Consider the following 13,797-nt stretch of genomic DNA (forward strand, 5'->3'; position numbering starts at 1 on the left):
AAGCCATTAATAAGCTTGATCTATTGGTCACATTTGAAACCCTTCATCCAATTACAGAAGACACACTTCTCTGAAGCACACATGGAAACTAACCATGCTCTTGGCCACAGAGTAGGCCATAATAGATTTCAAAAAATCTGTATTGCACTAGCCATTCTCTCTGCCTGTGATGGAATTAAGTGGAAAAACCAATATAAGAATAATTATTATTATTACAACAACACGAACAGTAACTAAAACATCAGCATTGTACAGTAGTTATACTCCGTAGCCAAGCCACCTGGGTTTGAAGCTTGACTCTGCCACCTGAGGGGCTGTGTGGTCTTGGGCAGATTGCTTACACCCTTGCTGTCTCATTTTCCACATACATAACATTGGGGTCAGAACAGTCCTACTTTGCAGGGTTGTAGTGAGAATTTATGTTAATCAATGTAAAGTGTGAAGACTAGTGCCTGACACGTAGTAAGAATCCAACAAATGTTGGCCATTATTATTAATTTAAAATACTAAACATTAGGAAACTGAAAAACATACTAAACTAATTCATGGATCAAATAAGTGATCATGAAAATTAAAATAAACTTAGAATCAATAAACTAAAAATCTCATATATCAAATCATGGTTGATACAGCCAAAGCAATATTCAAAAAGTAAAGTTACAGCTTTAAATGTTTATAATATAGAAAGAGAAATGGAGAAAATAATAACATTCAAATTAAGACACTATAGGAATGAGCAGGAGAATAAACCCAAAGAAAGTAGAAGGAAACAAACACTAAAGAGAAAACTCAGTGAAATAGAAAAAACTGGTACAGTGGAAAGGATCAACAGAGCCAAAAATTTATTATTTGAAAAAAAAACAAAAATAAATCAAGAGATAAGGGAGGGAGGGGAAAACAAACACTATCAGAGATGGCAAAGGGGCTATATTATAACTACAGATATATGTAACTACAGAAACAGCAGAGATTAAAAAGATAAAAGGGTATCATGAACTTTAGCTGACAAATTTTAAAACTAAGAAGAAATGGACAGATTATTAGAAAAATACAAATTATCATAATAAACACAAGAAGGAATAGAAAATCTGCATAGCTTATAACGACTAAAGAAAGAGAATTAGTAATTTTAAATGTTCTCAGAAAGAAACTACAAAGCCTGTATAGCCTTATAGTTATTTGTACCAAATAGTCAAGGAACAGATAATTCAGTTCTGTACAAACTCTTCTAGATAACAGAAAAAGAAGGAACACCCCCAAGTCATTTAGTGACGGTGGTACAACTCAGATAACCAAACTAGATACAGGTGGTCCTAGAAAGGCCATTCTCACTCATGACGACAAATGGGAAAATATTAAACAAATATCAGCAAACAAAATCAGCAATGTGTTAAACACACACACACACACACACACACACACACACACCCCTCATGACTAAATTGTATATACTCCCAAACTGAATATTTGTTAATATTAGAAAATCTGTTAATGTAAATTCACAACATTAACAGATTAAAGGGAAGAAAAGGTACAATTATCTCAGTAAAATAAAAGCAGATAAATAATTCCATAAAATTCAAATATGTTCAAATTTTAAAACCAACCCAAAAAGGTGAACACATGCACACACAAGCCTCTTTATAACTAAGGGTAAAACAGACTTTCCTTAACATGATAAAGAATGTCTTCAAAATACCCACACCAAATAATATCCTTAATGGTGAAACACTGAACACATTCCCTTTAAAGTCAAGAATAAAATACAGGTGCCTGTTCTCAACCTCTTCTTTGAACCACTGCACTGAAGGTTCTTGCCACTTCAATAATACAGACAAAGAAACAAATGTAAATAATTGTAAAGGAAGAAACAAAAATATCATTTTTCATAGATGATATGATTGTCTTCATAGGAAACCCAAAAAAGAACTATTATCCAGATTATTAGCATTAATATGAAAATTTAACAGGGTTGTAGGATATAAGACCAACACACAAAATTAAACCTCATTTCTACACACCAGCTACAAAAGGCTATTCAGAAAATATTTTAAAAGCTATCTTATACGTTGTCATAGGTATCTGTTCAGCTACTGTTCTCCGGGAGCTATCTCAGCACCCACAGAGACGTGGCACCAGCAGGTGTGTTCACAATGCATGAGCCCACTCCCTAACCAAAAATGGCTGAGTTGGGAAGGACTCCGACTCAAATCGAGTTGGGAATTCAGCATTGGATCCGCGAGACACGGTCTCAGAGGGTAGCCAGAAAGGAGACGCTATCAATTCCATAGTCAAGGGGCAGTCACAATGCAGAGACAAGCAAGGGGAATGCGTGGAAACCAAGAGACTCGAAGGCTGAGACCACGGGTCCCAAGAGATGGAGAGATCTTCAGCAGAGAGGCCTGGACTTCAGACCCCTGCCCCGTTTGAGACCTCAATTACAGAACATTCTCTCTCTCTCTCTCCCCTCTTTCTTGGATAGATTCTCCTTTCTTGCTTGAGCAGGTTTATAATGGGCCTTTCTTACTTGCATCCAAGAGAATCTTAACCAAGCTGATTACAAATTCAGAAGTCCACTTGTGAAGCTTCATCCCCCTCCTCCTCCTTGTTTTCCTTCTGTGACATGGGGTGAATTCTGTAGAGCCATGAACTGTCTCAAGGGAGGGTAAAATGAGAATGATAAACAATATACAGTAGATTCAGAATTTGGCAAATTGGCCCAGGATTGATGCCAGCTCTGTCCATTACTGTCTCACAGGTCTGGATGCTGTCCACTCCGTACGAAATTTATAATGGCCTTGTTTATGCCCTTATGAAGTTTGGGCTGAAACTTCCAAAGGAATTTTGCCAATAAAATAGATTATCCTTGGGTCATTCTGGCAATCTCTCTTTTCTTTATCAGGTCACTGGTGAGGGTCGGTTTTACTGCCTGCTACTCTCTCCCACTAATTTGCCTGACAAGATAGGACCCACTAACGTAAGACACTCACAGAGATGACATACGGACTTTCTCACTGGGGAGCGATTTTTTCCCAGGGACCACAGATTAACAGCAGAAGACACAGGTTTGTTTAAAAGCCATAGACTATGTTAAATGAGGGTTAAGTGTAGAACATTCATTAAGACAGAACCCAGAGGGCCAGGGAACAAAGTTATCACCCCCAACAGTGCCAAAAAAAAAAAAAAGGGCAAGGTCCTAAATTAGGGACACAATAGCCTTGGATTTGGAAGGCCTGAATTAGAACATTTGCCTCTGCCTTTTACTAGATCTGTATAAACTACATCTCACCTCTGGTCTTAGCTCTTCCAACCATGGGAAAACCATAAAGATAACAGTTCCTACTCGCAGGACTGTTGCAGGACTTAAGGTGGCAACACAGACACAGGCCTCTAGCACTTTATCTGGCAAGTGGCTTTGAGAATTGTCAGGGAGTCAGAAATGAAAACTTCTTTCAGAAAATAAGAGCTGATTCCTCTAATCTTAGCGCAAAGTTCTTTCAAAGTTGAATCACTTATAATCACAAGGTCATTGTTATTGTGCTGTCTTTGTAAATCCCTATAGCCAAACAGATTATTGTGAGCGTAATGCTCAGGCAGTGTTATAGCAGCAGAGATGAGGAGAAGCCTAGGTTTTAATCCAGAGCCCAGAATGCTGGGATTCTTCCTGAAGGCCCTCAACCCTTCTAGAAAAAAGGATCTCTGACTGATGAAAGGGAGAGGGAGGGAGTTGAGGAGAAGCCAGGTGGTGCCCTAGAAAAACAAGGATGGAGCTAAGCAAAGAGTCTAGCTGATGATGTTGTCATAGCAACCACTGAGATGGCCTTTCTACTTAGGGGGGCTGTGTCAACTCTTGGGCCCCAGACAGATCATTCTCAGGAGGTTTTCCAGAACCTGCCTTGGACCTTGAACTCCTTCCGCCTGCCACCAGTTACTTGGCGTCATGGTGAAGCCCCACTCATCCCTGTCCTGCTCTCACATGCAACCCCAGCCAGCTGGACTCATTGCTACACATGATGCAGGCAACAGCCAGCATTGTTCTTGGCTCTGTTTCTTCTTAAGATATTGGATGAGGAGCAAAGTGGCCTCTGCCATATCAGATCTGAGTCAGGCTGACCTACTGGACTGTTCTGAAAGATACGTGTCCAGGACAATGCAGGGGAGAAGCTCAGCACTGAAAACAGATACCACCTATTTTATTCCAGGGAACAGTTGGTCTGCAGCATCCAGGAGGGAGGGGTGGCCTTCAAGTGACTGTCCTGGAGGACTCAGTTCTGGATGAGCTTTGAGTGCCCCTCGGGGCTGGGCAGAAGCCCACCATGCTCTGGGATTTCTGAGTCTGGTTTATGTTACGGATCTTCTTCGGTCCTCAGCAGGTGCTCCTGAGTGCTCTCAGCACATTCGGAGTCCCTCTGCCCCTCCTCTGCAGCCACACATGAGTGTCAACAACAGGAGCGGAGGCGGCCAGGCCCCCTCAAGAGTGGGGCACGGGCTTGTGCTGCAGCACACGGGCTTTGTGACATCTTTCTGGGATTCCCAGAGATCTGTTTTGTTTATTTCAGGCCTTGGCTCTGTTCCGAGGGTTGGTTGATGCCAGAAAAATGTGGTACTGCTGAATCTCCCCAAGGAATCAGTCCTGGGACTCAGTCCACTGAATAAGCAGGGGCTCTGCCTCCCACCACTTTTTAAAAAAAATTTACAAATGCTTGCAATTGTTTCAGTGTTCTGTTATGCAATCATTGTATGTAATCATTCAGTCATCACCCAGCTGGATCACATCTCCAGGCAGCAAACAGCAGCTCCCTGTCTCACGTGAAAGGAACTGATAACCTTATCATCATGCCTGGTCTGGTTGCAGAGCTTTCCTGAGACCTCAGCCTGCTCCAATATTGTCCAGATATTTCTTTCCTCTGCTTTGGCAAGTTCTGTTCTTCTTGGTAGGATTCTGGAACACACTGAGGAGAAAAGGAGGAGCCAGGAGCAGAGAGGAGAAGGCCCCAGAGGGCACAGTCCTGGCCAGGGGCCTCCAACACTTAAGGGAGAAGAGACACTGTGGAAGGCCCAAGGCCAGCAGCTGGGCTCCAGCACCAGCTCTTCCCCAGTGGAGGGTAGTGGGAACCACACGGTGTGTTGTAGCCCCAGACTTGCTTCTGTAGACTCTGATGCTTTGGGGTCAGCACTGGTGGGGGACGTGACTCACCTTCACGGTTCAAAGCTGCACCTTGTGGAGACCCCAATGAGGCAGCTCCCACATGTCTCTAATGGGTCACGGTGGGGGAGGGGAGAAGGGAAGCAGAGAGTTGGGATCCTTCAGTGTGACCTGTTATCACATCCAGCAAAGACGATGGAAAGAGTATAAAAAAGTAAAGGTCTGAAAAAGGGCAAAATATTTTAAGCTTTCTTTTTTTAAAACCCCACCCTTTTTGGGAATTAAAATCTCCATACCTACCAGAGGCCAGTAACCAAAGGGGTGGGAAAACTTTCTTTGTTGTTTGCTTTCTAGCATCTTAAACCACAGGAGATAGCTCTACAGAATTGTCTGGACAAAGGTCTCCAGGTTATCTTCAGAAGGTCGATGGAAACCACCAACTGTAGTTGAGCAATAGCCCGAAGACATGACATGTGACACTGGTCACAAAAACCCAAGCCCAACCACCAACCCCGGCCCCCCTTTAAAAAGCCTATATTTCTGCTTAAAGGCAGGATGGTGGTCTTTTGAGATGAGAGTCTGTCATCCTCCTCATTTGCTGGCAAATTAATAAACTTCTCTTTCTTTTTCCTCAAACCACTTGTCCTTGGTCTTCGTTCTCACTGATTTGGCCTTGGGGACAGGTACCACACTTTTGGTAATAGGAGAATCAAGTATTTATTGAGTGTCTATCATGTTCTAGGCCTTAAGAGACAAGGAAACTGAGGCTCCCAGTGGTAAAGTCCAAGGTCACAGAGCCCTGACCATGAGACCCAACCACACCAAACCCAGGGCACCCCTTCCATGACAAGCCATCTCCCCATCTCTCATAATTCCCCCTCTCCCCGTGAGGCAGAAATGTGAGATCCAGGGCTGTTTCTCCTACTCTTCTCTTGGGGGAGTTTAGGAAATTCAATCTAGGTTTGCTTGAATATGGGGATCGAGGCAATGTGAAAGCACAGCTAACTATCAACAGTCTTGAGAACTTTCTGGCCCTGTCAATCCTTAAAGCAAGGAGGTGAGAAACAAAGAGAAGCAGCCCAGGCCTGCGTCACGTGGCTAATCAGAGCCAGCAGAGCTCAGCTCTCATCGGCCAACTGAGAACCGTGAAGGCAGCGTTCCCATGTGGGCAGGTGAAGGGTTTTCATCACGTCCAAATGAGGCCAGTTTGGTTCTCCACTTACACACTGAGATTAGAAGCCAAAATGCAGAACATGTGTAAGCACAAAGTACTGGCCACTGGGAATGTCACACGGCCGCGAGCCAAAGCCAGGCCCGGCTTTGCCAACTCCTGTTCCAGTCTCTCCCTGACTCACCAGCGAGGTCTGGGGTGAGTAATCCAACCAAATCCTACCTCACGTCCCTCAGCTGTACAACAGCAGGAAACAGCAGGAAATCATCAGAGGATCTAATAGGATGAGGAAGGGTGTGGTCCTGCCCGGCGACTTCCACCAATCTAGGAAGGTCCTGTCTAATGCTAACCACCGGGCAGCTCAGCAGGACACGTCTATGGGTACCTGGAAACTGAGGCTCAGGAAGTGAGGGACATGCCCAAGTTCACATCGTTGCAAAGTCACAGGTTAGACTCAAACTCTGCTCATCCCATTAGAGAGAACTCAGCTATTTTTTGGAGCAGAGAGGGCAGAAGCCAGGACAACCCAATTTGCAAAAGGCAGAGTAGTTTGGAACACGGGCTCTGGAGACAGACTCTCTGGGTTCGAAGCCTGGCTCTGCCACTTCTTAGTGCTTGCCCTTGGGCAAGTTATTCTATCTGTCTGGCCTCAGTTCCCTTTCTCTGTAAAGTAAGGCTAATAACAGTATTTATTTAATTTGAGAATTAGCTAAGTTACTCTATGTAAAGTCTGCAAAGCACTTATAAAGGTGCCTACACATATAGGAAGTGCTTAATGACTATTAACAAAAACAAATAAAAAGCAAAGAGCCCCTGCAGCCCCAAGCCAGGGCATGCTTGGGTCCTGGACCCTACTGTGTCTGACCTGGGAAATAGCTGCCTTTTCATCAGCAGAAGAATCAGTAGGAAGGGCAGGTCTTGGGTATCAGAAGCACGAAGGCCCATGGAGTTTAGCACCTCATCTTTGGGAGGTTTGGACTTCCTAATATGATGAGGCTTGTAGGACCTAAAGTAGGGCCTGTGCACAAACACAGGGAGCAATGGGGTCTCTGTCACCCAGTGACTTGTGCTCATTCCACACAGGGAAGCCAAGCCACGCCTCCTTGGGGAAGCATCCCTGGGCACCCCGCGTGATTGCCCACTCTCCTCCTCTGGACGCAGCTTCACCACAGCAGCATGTGCTCTGAGGCCAGACAAGTCAGGCTTTGGATCCGCTGGCAATCCGTGGGAGCTCAAGTCTGTTCAACTGCCCAGAGACTCAGTTTCCCCATCTGTAAATTGAGAATACCTGAAGTAGCCACCTCATAGGGTTGTTATTTGGTGTGTAACCATTTAGGATTGTTATAGCCTCTTGATGAATTGGCCCCTTTGTCATTATGAAATGACATTATTTGTCCTGTGAAATATTCTTTGTTCTGGAATTTACTTTGTCCAAATAGTCACTTCAGCTTCCTTTTGACTAGTGTTAGCATGGTGTCTGTTTTTCCATCCTTTTACTTTTAACCTATTTATGTCTTTATATTTGAAGTGTGTTTCTTCTAAGCATATAGTTGGGTCTTGCTTTTTTATCCTTTCTAACAATCTCTGCCTTTTAATTGGGATATTTACATTTAAAGTGTTTATTAATATGGGCAGGTTTAAACCTATCATCTTGCTATTTATTTTTTATTTAAACTATCTTTTCATTATTCCAAATTTCCTCTTTTCCTGCTTTCTTTAGCTTAACTTACTATCATTATAATTTCATTTCATTAGCTATAAGTCTTTCCTGCATTATTTTATTTATTTATGTATTTTTGCAGCAGCAGCAGCCTCAAAGAACATGGAGTATGTTTTTTAGAGGTAGCCTTAGGGTTTATAGTATAAATCTTTAACTTACTACTATCTACTTCCAAGTGATATCATATGATTTCACATAGTGCACTTCCTTCTCTCCTCTCCTGGCTTTTATGCTGTGGTTGTCATGCATTTCACTGTTACATAGGTTATAAACCTCAAAGTACCTTGCTGCTATTTTTGTTTAAACAGTTTATTATCTTTTAAAGAGATTTAAATACTAAGAAAAAAATCACATACTTATCCCTAAAATTACTATTTTTTGGTGCTTTTCATTCCTTTGTGTAAATCCATATTCTATCTGCTATCATTTTCCTTCTGCCTAAAGGAAATATTTCTTATAGTAAAGATCTATTGGTGATGAGTTCTTTCAACTTTTGCAAGTCTGAAAAATGACTTTATCATACCTTTGTTTTTGAAACATAATTTTGTTGGATATAGAATTTTAGATTGATTTTTTTCCTTTCAATATTTGAAAGATGTTGTTCCACTGTCTTCTTACTTACCTTTTTCTAATGAGAACTCTGCTGTCATCCTTATCTTTGTTCTTTTATACATAGCATTCCTATTTTTTCTCAGGCTGTGAGCCTTAAGGTATTCCAGACTGGCTGGAAAAGGCACTATTCCCAGCCCTGTGTGAATGCTGGACACTGTTCCCTATAATCCTTTTGGGTGATTCTTTCCTCATCTTTGAGTCATTTCCTCACACACATGCACTAATCAGTACTTGGCTGACATTCAAGGGGAACCTGCTGTAGATCTCTGAGTTCTCTCTGTCCAGTTCTCTCCTATCCACTCTTCTAGCCTGTGAACTCTGCATGCTTTGATCTCTTGGACTCTCGGCTGCATGTCTTCAACTCAGGGAGTTTGCTGGGCTCTGCCTCGGTTCCCCCTCCTCAGGCATGGCCTGAAAACTCTCTCAAGGCAGTGAACTGGGGAAATGGGAGGGCTCATCTGGTTTATTTCCTCTCTTTCAACGATGACTGTCCTTCATTGCCTGATGTCCAGGGTCTTTGAAACTGTTTAGTGCACATATGTTGTGCATTTTTGGTTGTATCAGTCAGGAGGGTATCTGCTGCCTGTTCCTCGGCATCCTGGTCAGAAGGCCCCGAATGTTCATTTGACTGAAATCTCAGGGCCTCCCAATTCCATGCAGTGCACAGAGCCCCCTTATATTACCTAGCCTTTGGGGAACATGTACCTAGTACTTGTTCCACACATAAAGAGGACCTAGCCATATTTAACAATGACCTTTAATCAGCAGTCATCAAGGCTATGAAATGCTTATATGAACAAGAATTATGAAAATTCAAACCTGTATTCACTTTATAATCATATTTTGGAAAAATTTTTCTTCTTTGTGTAAAATCTCTTTTATCCCAGGTTTTATCCACAAAAAGTGATAGACTATGCTGCAAAGGTAGAAAAATTAGAGCTCAGAAACAAAGGAGTTAAATAACTAAAATATGATTTAGTTCCAAAGTTTCTCTGCCATTTGTACTCTGCATTTACCTACTTCATTGCTAAGAATGTTCTTTTTTTTTATTTCAGCATATTACAGGGGTACAAATGTTTAGGTTACATATATTGCCCTTGCCCCACCCTGAGTCAGAGCTTCAAGCGTGTCCATCCCCCAGCTAAGAATGTTCTTCAAGCAACAAAATATTACTCTTGCAACATTAGGCCCACAGCCCAAAGAAAGCAAGAATTGCCAAGGCTTCTGTAGAAATAGCCAAGTTAAGACTTTCTCATGATTTTCTAATACAGGGTGATAATGTTATTAAAATCAACCAAGTGATATGGAAACATCAATTTGTGACACTAAAGAATCTCAGAATCCAAAGGTTTCCATGGAGCAGTTCAAGAGCAACAGTGTTGAGATCACGAACTCACCCTCAGGCCAAACTGAGAAGCTGCTGTGCACATTCATTCCTCCTCCCCATGTCCAAGGTAATCCAAGCAGGTAGAACGAACTGATCACTTTTGGAAATGCCATTGCTTAGAAGACATTTAAAGGCCTTTATTTCTGTCCCATTTTCAAATACAAAACCTTAAGTCACAAAAATCCAAATTAGTAACATTCCAGTGAAAACTAAATTATCAGAGATTTTGGTCTCAGCAGAAGCCACCCTACAGCCTGGGCTAGAAAATATATTCCCCTGAAACTCCAGCTTCTTTTATCACCACAGACACATTCCACTGACCCGCAACTCTCAACTATATATAGCAAGATGCTTTCTCTTTGATCAGTGAGTCTGTGCTGTGTTTTGCCAACAGTAGAATATGATACCCTAGGAGGTCATGAAATCAATTTAATGCACCACAACTACCTTTTCTTAAAATCACATAAAGTAAAATGAAAATACGAGAGCACACCACAATGGTGAGGCCAGTACGTTTCATGAAATTTCCTTTTTCAATCTTATATGTGTATGTTTGTAAATACTGGGTTGTAATGAAAAGTGTACCTTTTTCTTTGGGTCATGATCAAAAGGATTTGAAAGCCACTGGTCTAGAAACTATTAGGCATTCTGTGTTCAACTGCTGGTGGGAGTAGACACTGGTATAACCTCTGTTAACAATACCAATTATCATTTAAATTCTTGATCCCCAAAAAACAACCACAGAGGTTAGGTACTAAAGTACTAGAATGTTTTCTATAGTGTCATTTATAATAATGGAAAAAATTGACATAACTTGAAGGACCGGTTGAATAAATTATGATACACCTCCATGATAAATGGTATCAAGCCATTAAAACTACTTCAAAGTAAAGTTGTAGGAAAGAGTTGAAGGCATATCCATGTCATCTCTTAGGTGAAAAAGGGGGGTGATAAAATTTTAAACACACACACTCACAATGCATAGAAAGAATATCATGCAAATACTAACAATCATCTCTGAGAAGTATAATTGTGGTATATATTTACTTTCCTTTTTGTGCTTTTCTGTATTTTCAAAAATTCCTATAATGGATATGCATTACTTTTGTAATTGATAAAAGTAATTCAGTAAATGCTTTATTCAGCAAAGAGGCAGCTCTCCACAGATAATGCTCACTTTAGGCAATGGCAACAGACATTAAAGCTAGCAGTTGAGAAAAACAGGATTTCACAGGGCTGTATGTTTAGAGTAGAGGCAAAAACATTTAGAGGCCAGGTGCACGCATAACTTGGTAAATCACGCAATGATTTCTCATTCTCCCCTCTCTTCTCAAGTCCCAATGTCCTAAACTAGACATGTTGACAGCAAAATTTGTCCCCAACAAATGGACTGTCAAGATGGGCCTGTGCAGGTTTTAGAGCTAACGAACATCACCATCGCTGTGAATGTGAACAACCTGCAGGCAACGCCAGTGTTTTCCTCCCCCAAAAAGTAACAATAAAGTCTGTGTTTTAAAAAAAAGTGCTCAGGGTAAAAATGTACTAATAATAAAGCAAGAAAAGATCAAAGGGGTCAAGTTTTGTGGACTAACTTCAAGTTCTAAGGGTAAGAAAGAAAAACAGGTATTTATATTCATGAATTAATTCATTCAGTCTTTCTATTCATCAGTCCATCTGTCCATCAGTTTGTTCATCAATCTATCAGTCTGTCTGTCCATCAGTCTATCCATCAGTCCATCAACTGGTCATCGCTCAGTCCACAGCTACCTGCTGACTACCCTACATGACAGTCAGACTTAGGCTGTCATGATCAAAGACTGGTCCCTGCCCTTACTGCCCTCCTGGTCCAGTCTCAGTTTACTCACCTGTAAAATGGCAATAAATAGAATAGCTGGCATTGCCAAGTGCTCACTATGTGCCAGGCACTGTGCCGAGGGCTTAGTCTGTGCACTCGACCAGCTGTCCACGTGGGTCAGGCCTGAAGGCACCTTGGGGTGCCTGCTGCAGGCAGCCGTGCAGACAAGACCACTCCTTCTCCCAGGGCTGGTTCCAGCTTTCTCTCTTCACTCCCCACCTCCCCTGCACCTCTACTGGGACCCAGCCCATGCCCATCCTGGTGTCCCTCGATGTGTCACACATTCCCACACCCTCATCCTGTGTTCAGTGTCCCCCGCCTGCAGGGCCTCCAACCCCCATCCGGAAGGCTCTTGCTTGTCCTCTGAGTCACTAAAAGGCCCTGCTTGGGGACCCTCCATATCCTCGCCAAGCCCTCCAAGCCCCCGCTTCTGTGCAGGGCCCGCCACGTCTTGCCAGGCTCTGTGGCCACCTTTCCACTTTGTACAATGGCAAGCAAAAGAGACCATGTGGTATTTCCTTTTCCAAATCCCCAGACTACACACATGATAGAGACATCAACTCCTACTTCCTGAGTCCACATATGAGGCTTTTACACTCATCACCTCATATAATTTAACCCTCATAACCTCTGCAAAAGAAGGTTTGTTATCTCCTCTTCATGTTTGGGAAAGCTAAGGCTAGAGAGGGGAATAACTTGCCCAAGTTCATACCTAGGGTTGCTGGTTTCAAAGACAGTAAACGTGTAGAAATACATTTTTCAGAAGCAAGATCTGCTTAGCCCTACAGACCACAAAAGAGGTGGTCTTCAGTACCCTCCCAGCACCCCCAAACTCAAGTCCACACTTCACCCCAGAGAGCTCCTGCTTGAAGAAGATGCGGTGAGTGGATTCTGAACTTGAAACACTTAAAAAATTCTCATCTTTTCTTTCAACAAATACCTATGTCTCTACCGATAGCCCTGTGCTAGGTGCTGGGTGGATGTGGGGGTGGAAGGGGAAAGGAAGGAACAGAAATGGAAATCAGGGCTGTGGTCCTGTGATCTTGTAAGAAACATACACTTAGTCTTGGTCCCTGGTTCCTGTCCCGGAGCTCCTGATGCAATACAACAGGTATACACCTGGTCTCTGCCCCCAGTGCCTGACACAGAGCTCCTGAATCCCTGGGCATTTCCTGGGTGATGGGAGTATCTTTTGTCCTGCTGAGACTACTCCTAGTGGGCTCCTGGGCAGCTTCAGGGCAGGGACTGGTCACCAGAAAGACCAAGCCATGACGAGAAGCTTGGAACTTTTATCCCTACCCCTACCCCATCCTCTGAGAAGGGAGAGGGGCTGGAGATGGAGTTACTAATCCATGGCACCTTTGTGATGATGCCTCCATAAAAATCCCTGTGCCGTGTGGACCCCATACAACACCCCCACAGGAGCGAAGCAGACACATCACCCCCCCCCCACCATCACAGACACATCTTTACTCAGCCCCTTAAGAGGATGATCACGCTGGCTTTCACACGGGTGGACACACTGTTCCCGTGGGAGGGACCCGCAGGACCTGACTGCCTCCCTTGAAGGCCTGGCCGCTCCTCGCCCCTTGGTGGGGTCCCCGGCTGTGGTGCAGAGAGCAGGGTGCTGGCTTTCCGGAAACCTGTCCTTGCCCTTTCACTTTCCACAGCTGCCCTCGACGTGCTCTTGCCCCCTTCTCCACTGAGCTGAAACTCCTCATCCTCCCCTTCAGTTTAGAGCTGCTGTTTCAGGACAAATATTCAACCACGTTCGGCACTAAATTCAGACCAAAGGCCCAAGAGGGGCACCCTCCTTCCCTTCTCCTCCTTGAGGTGTGGCCTGGACAAAACGGCCACAGATAATAGCTGTGCAGATGATACCTGCAGTCCTGCCACGCCAGCACGT

General features: G+C 43.3%; 1 protein-coding gene across 4 annotated transcripts in view; it reads right to left on the minus strand.

Annotated features, from left to right (window-relative positions):
• The window catches only part of ACOXL (acyl-CoA oxidase like), a 299,186-nt gene that overhangs the window by 134,266 nt on the left and 151,123 nt on the right, over positions 1–13,797 (minus strand). The gene's annotated exons all lie outside the window — the stretch shown is intronic.

The sequence above is a fragment of the Lemur catta genome, chromosome 4 (assembly GCF_020740605.2).
Source record: "Lemur catta isolate mLemCat1 chromosome 4, mLemCat1.pri, whole genome shotgun sequence".
Classification (NCBI taxonomy): domain Eukaryota; kingdom Metazoa; phylum Chordata; class Mammalia; order Primates; family Lemuridae; genus Lemur; species Lemur catta.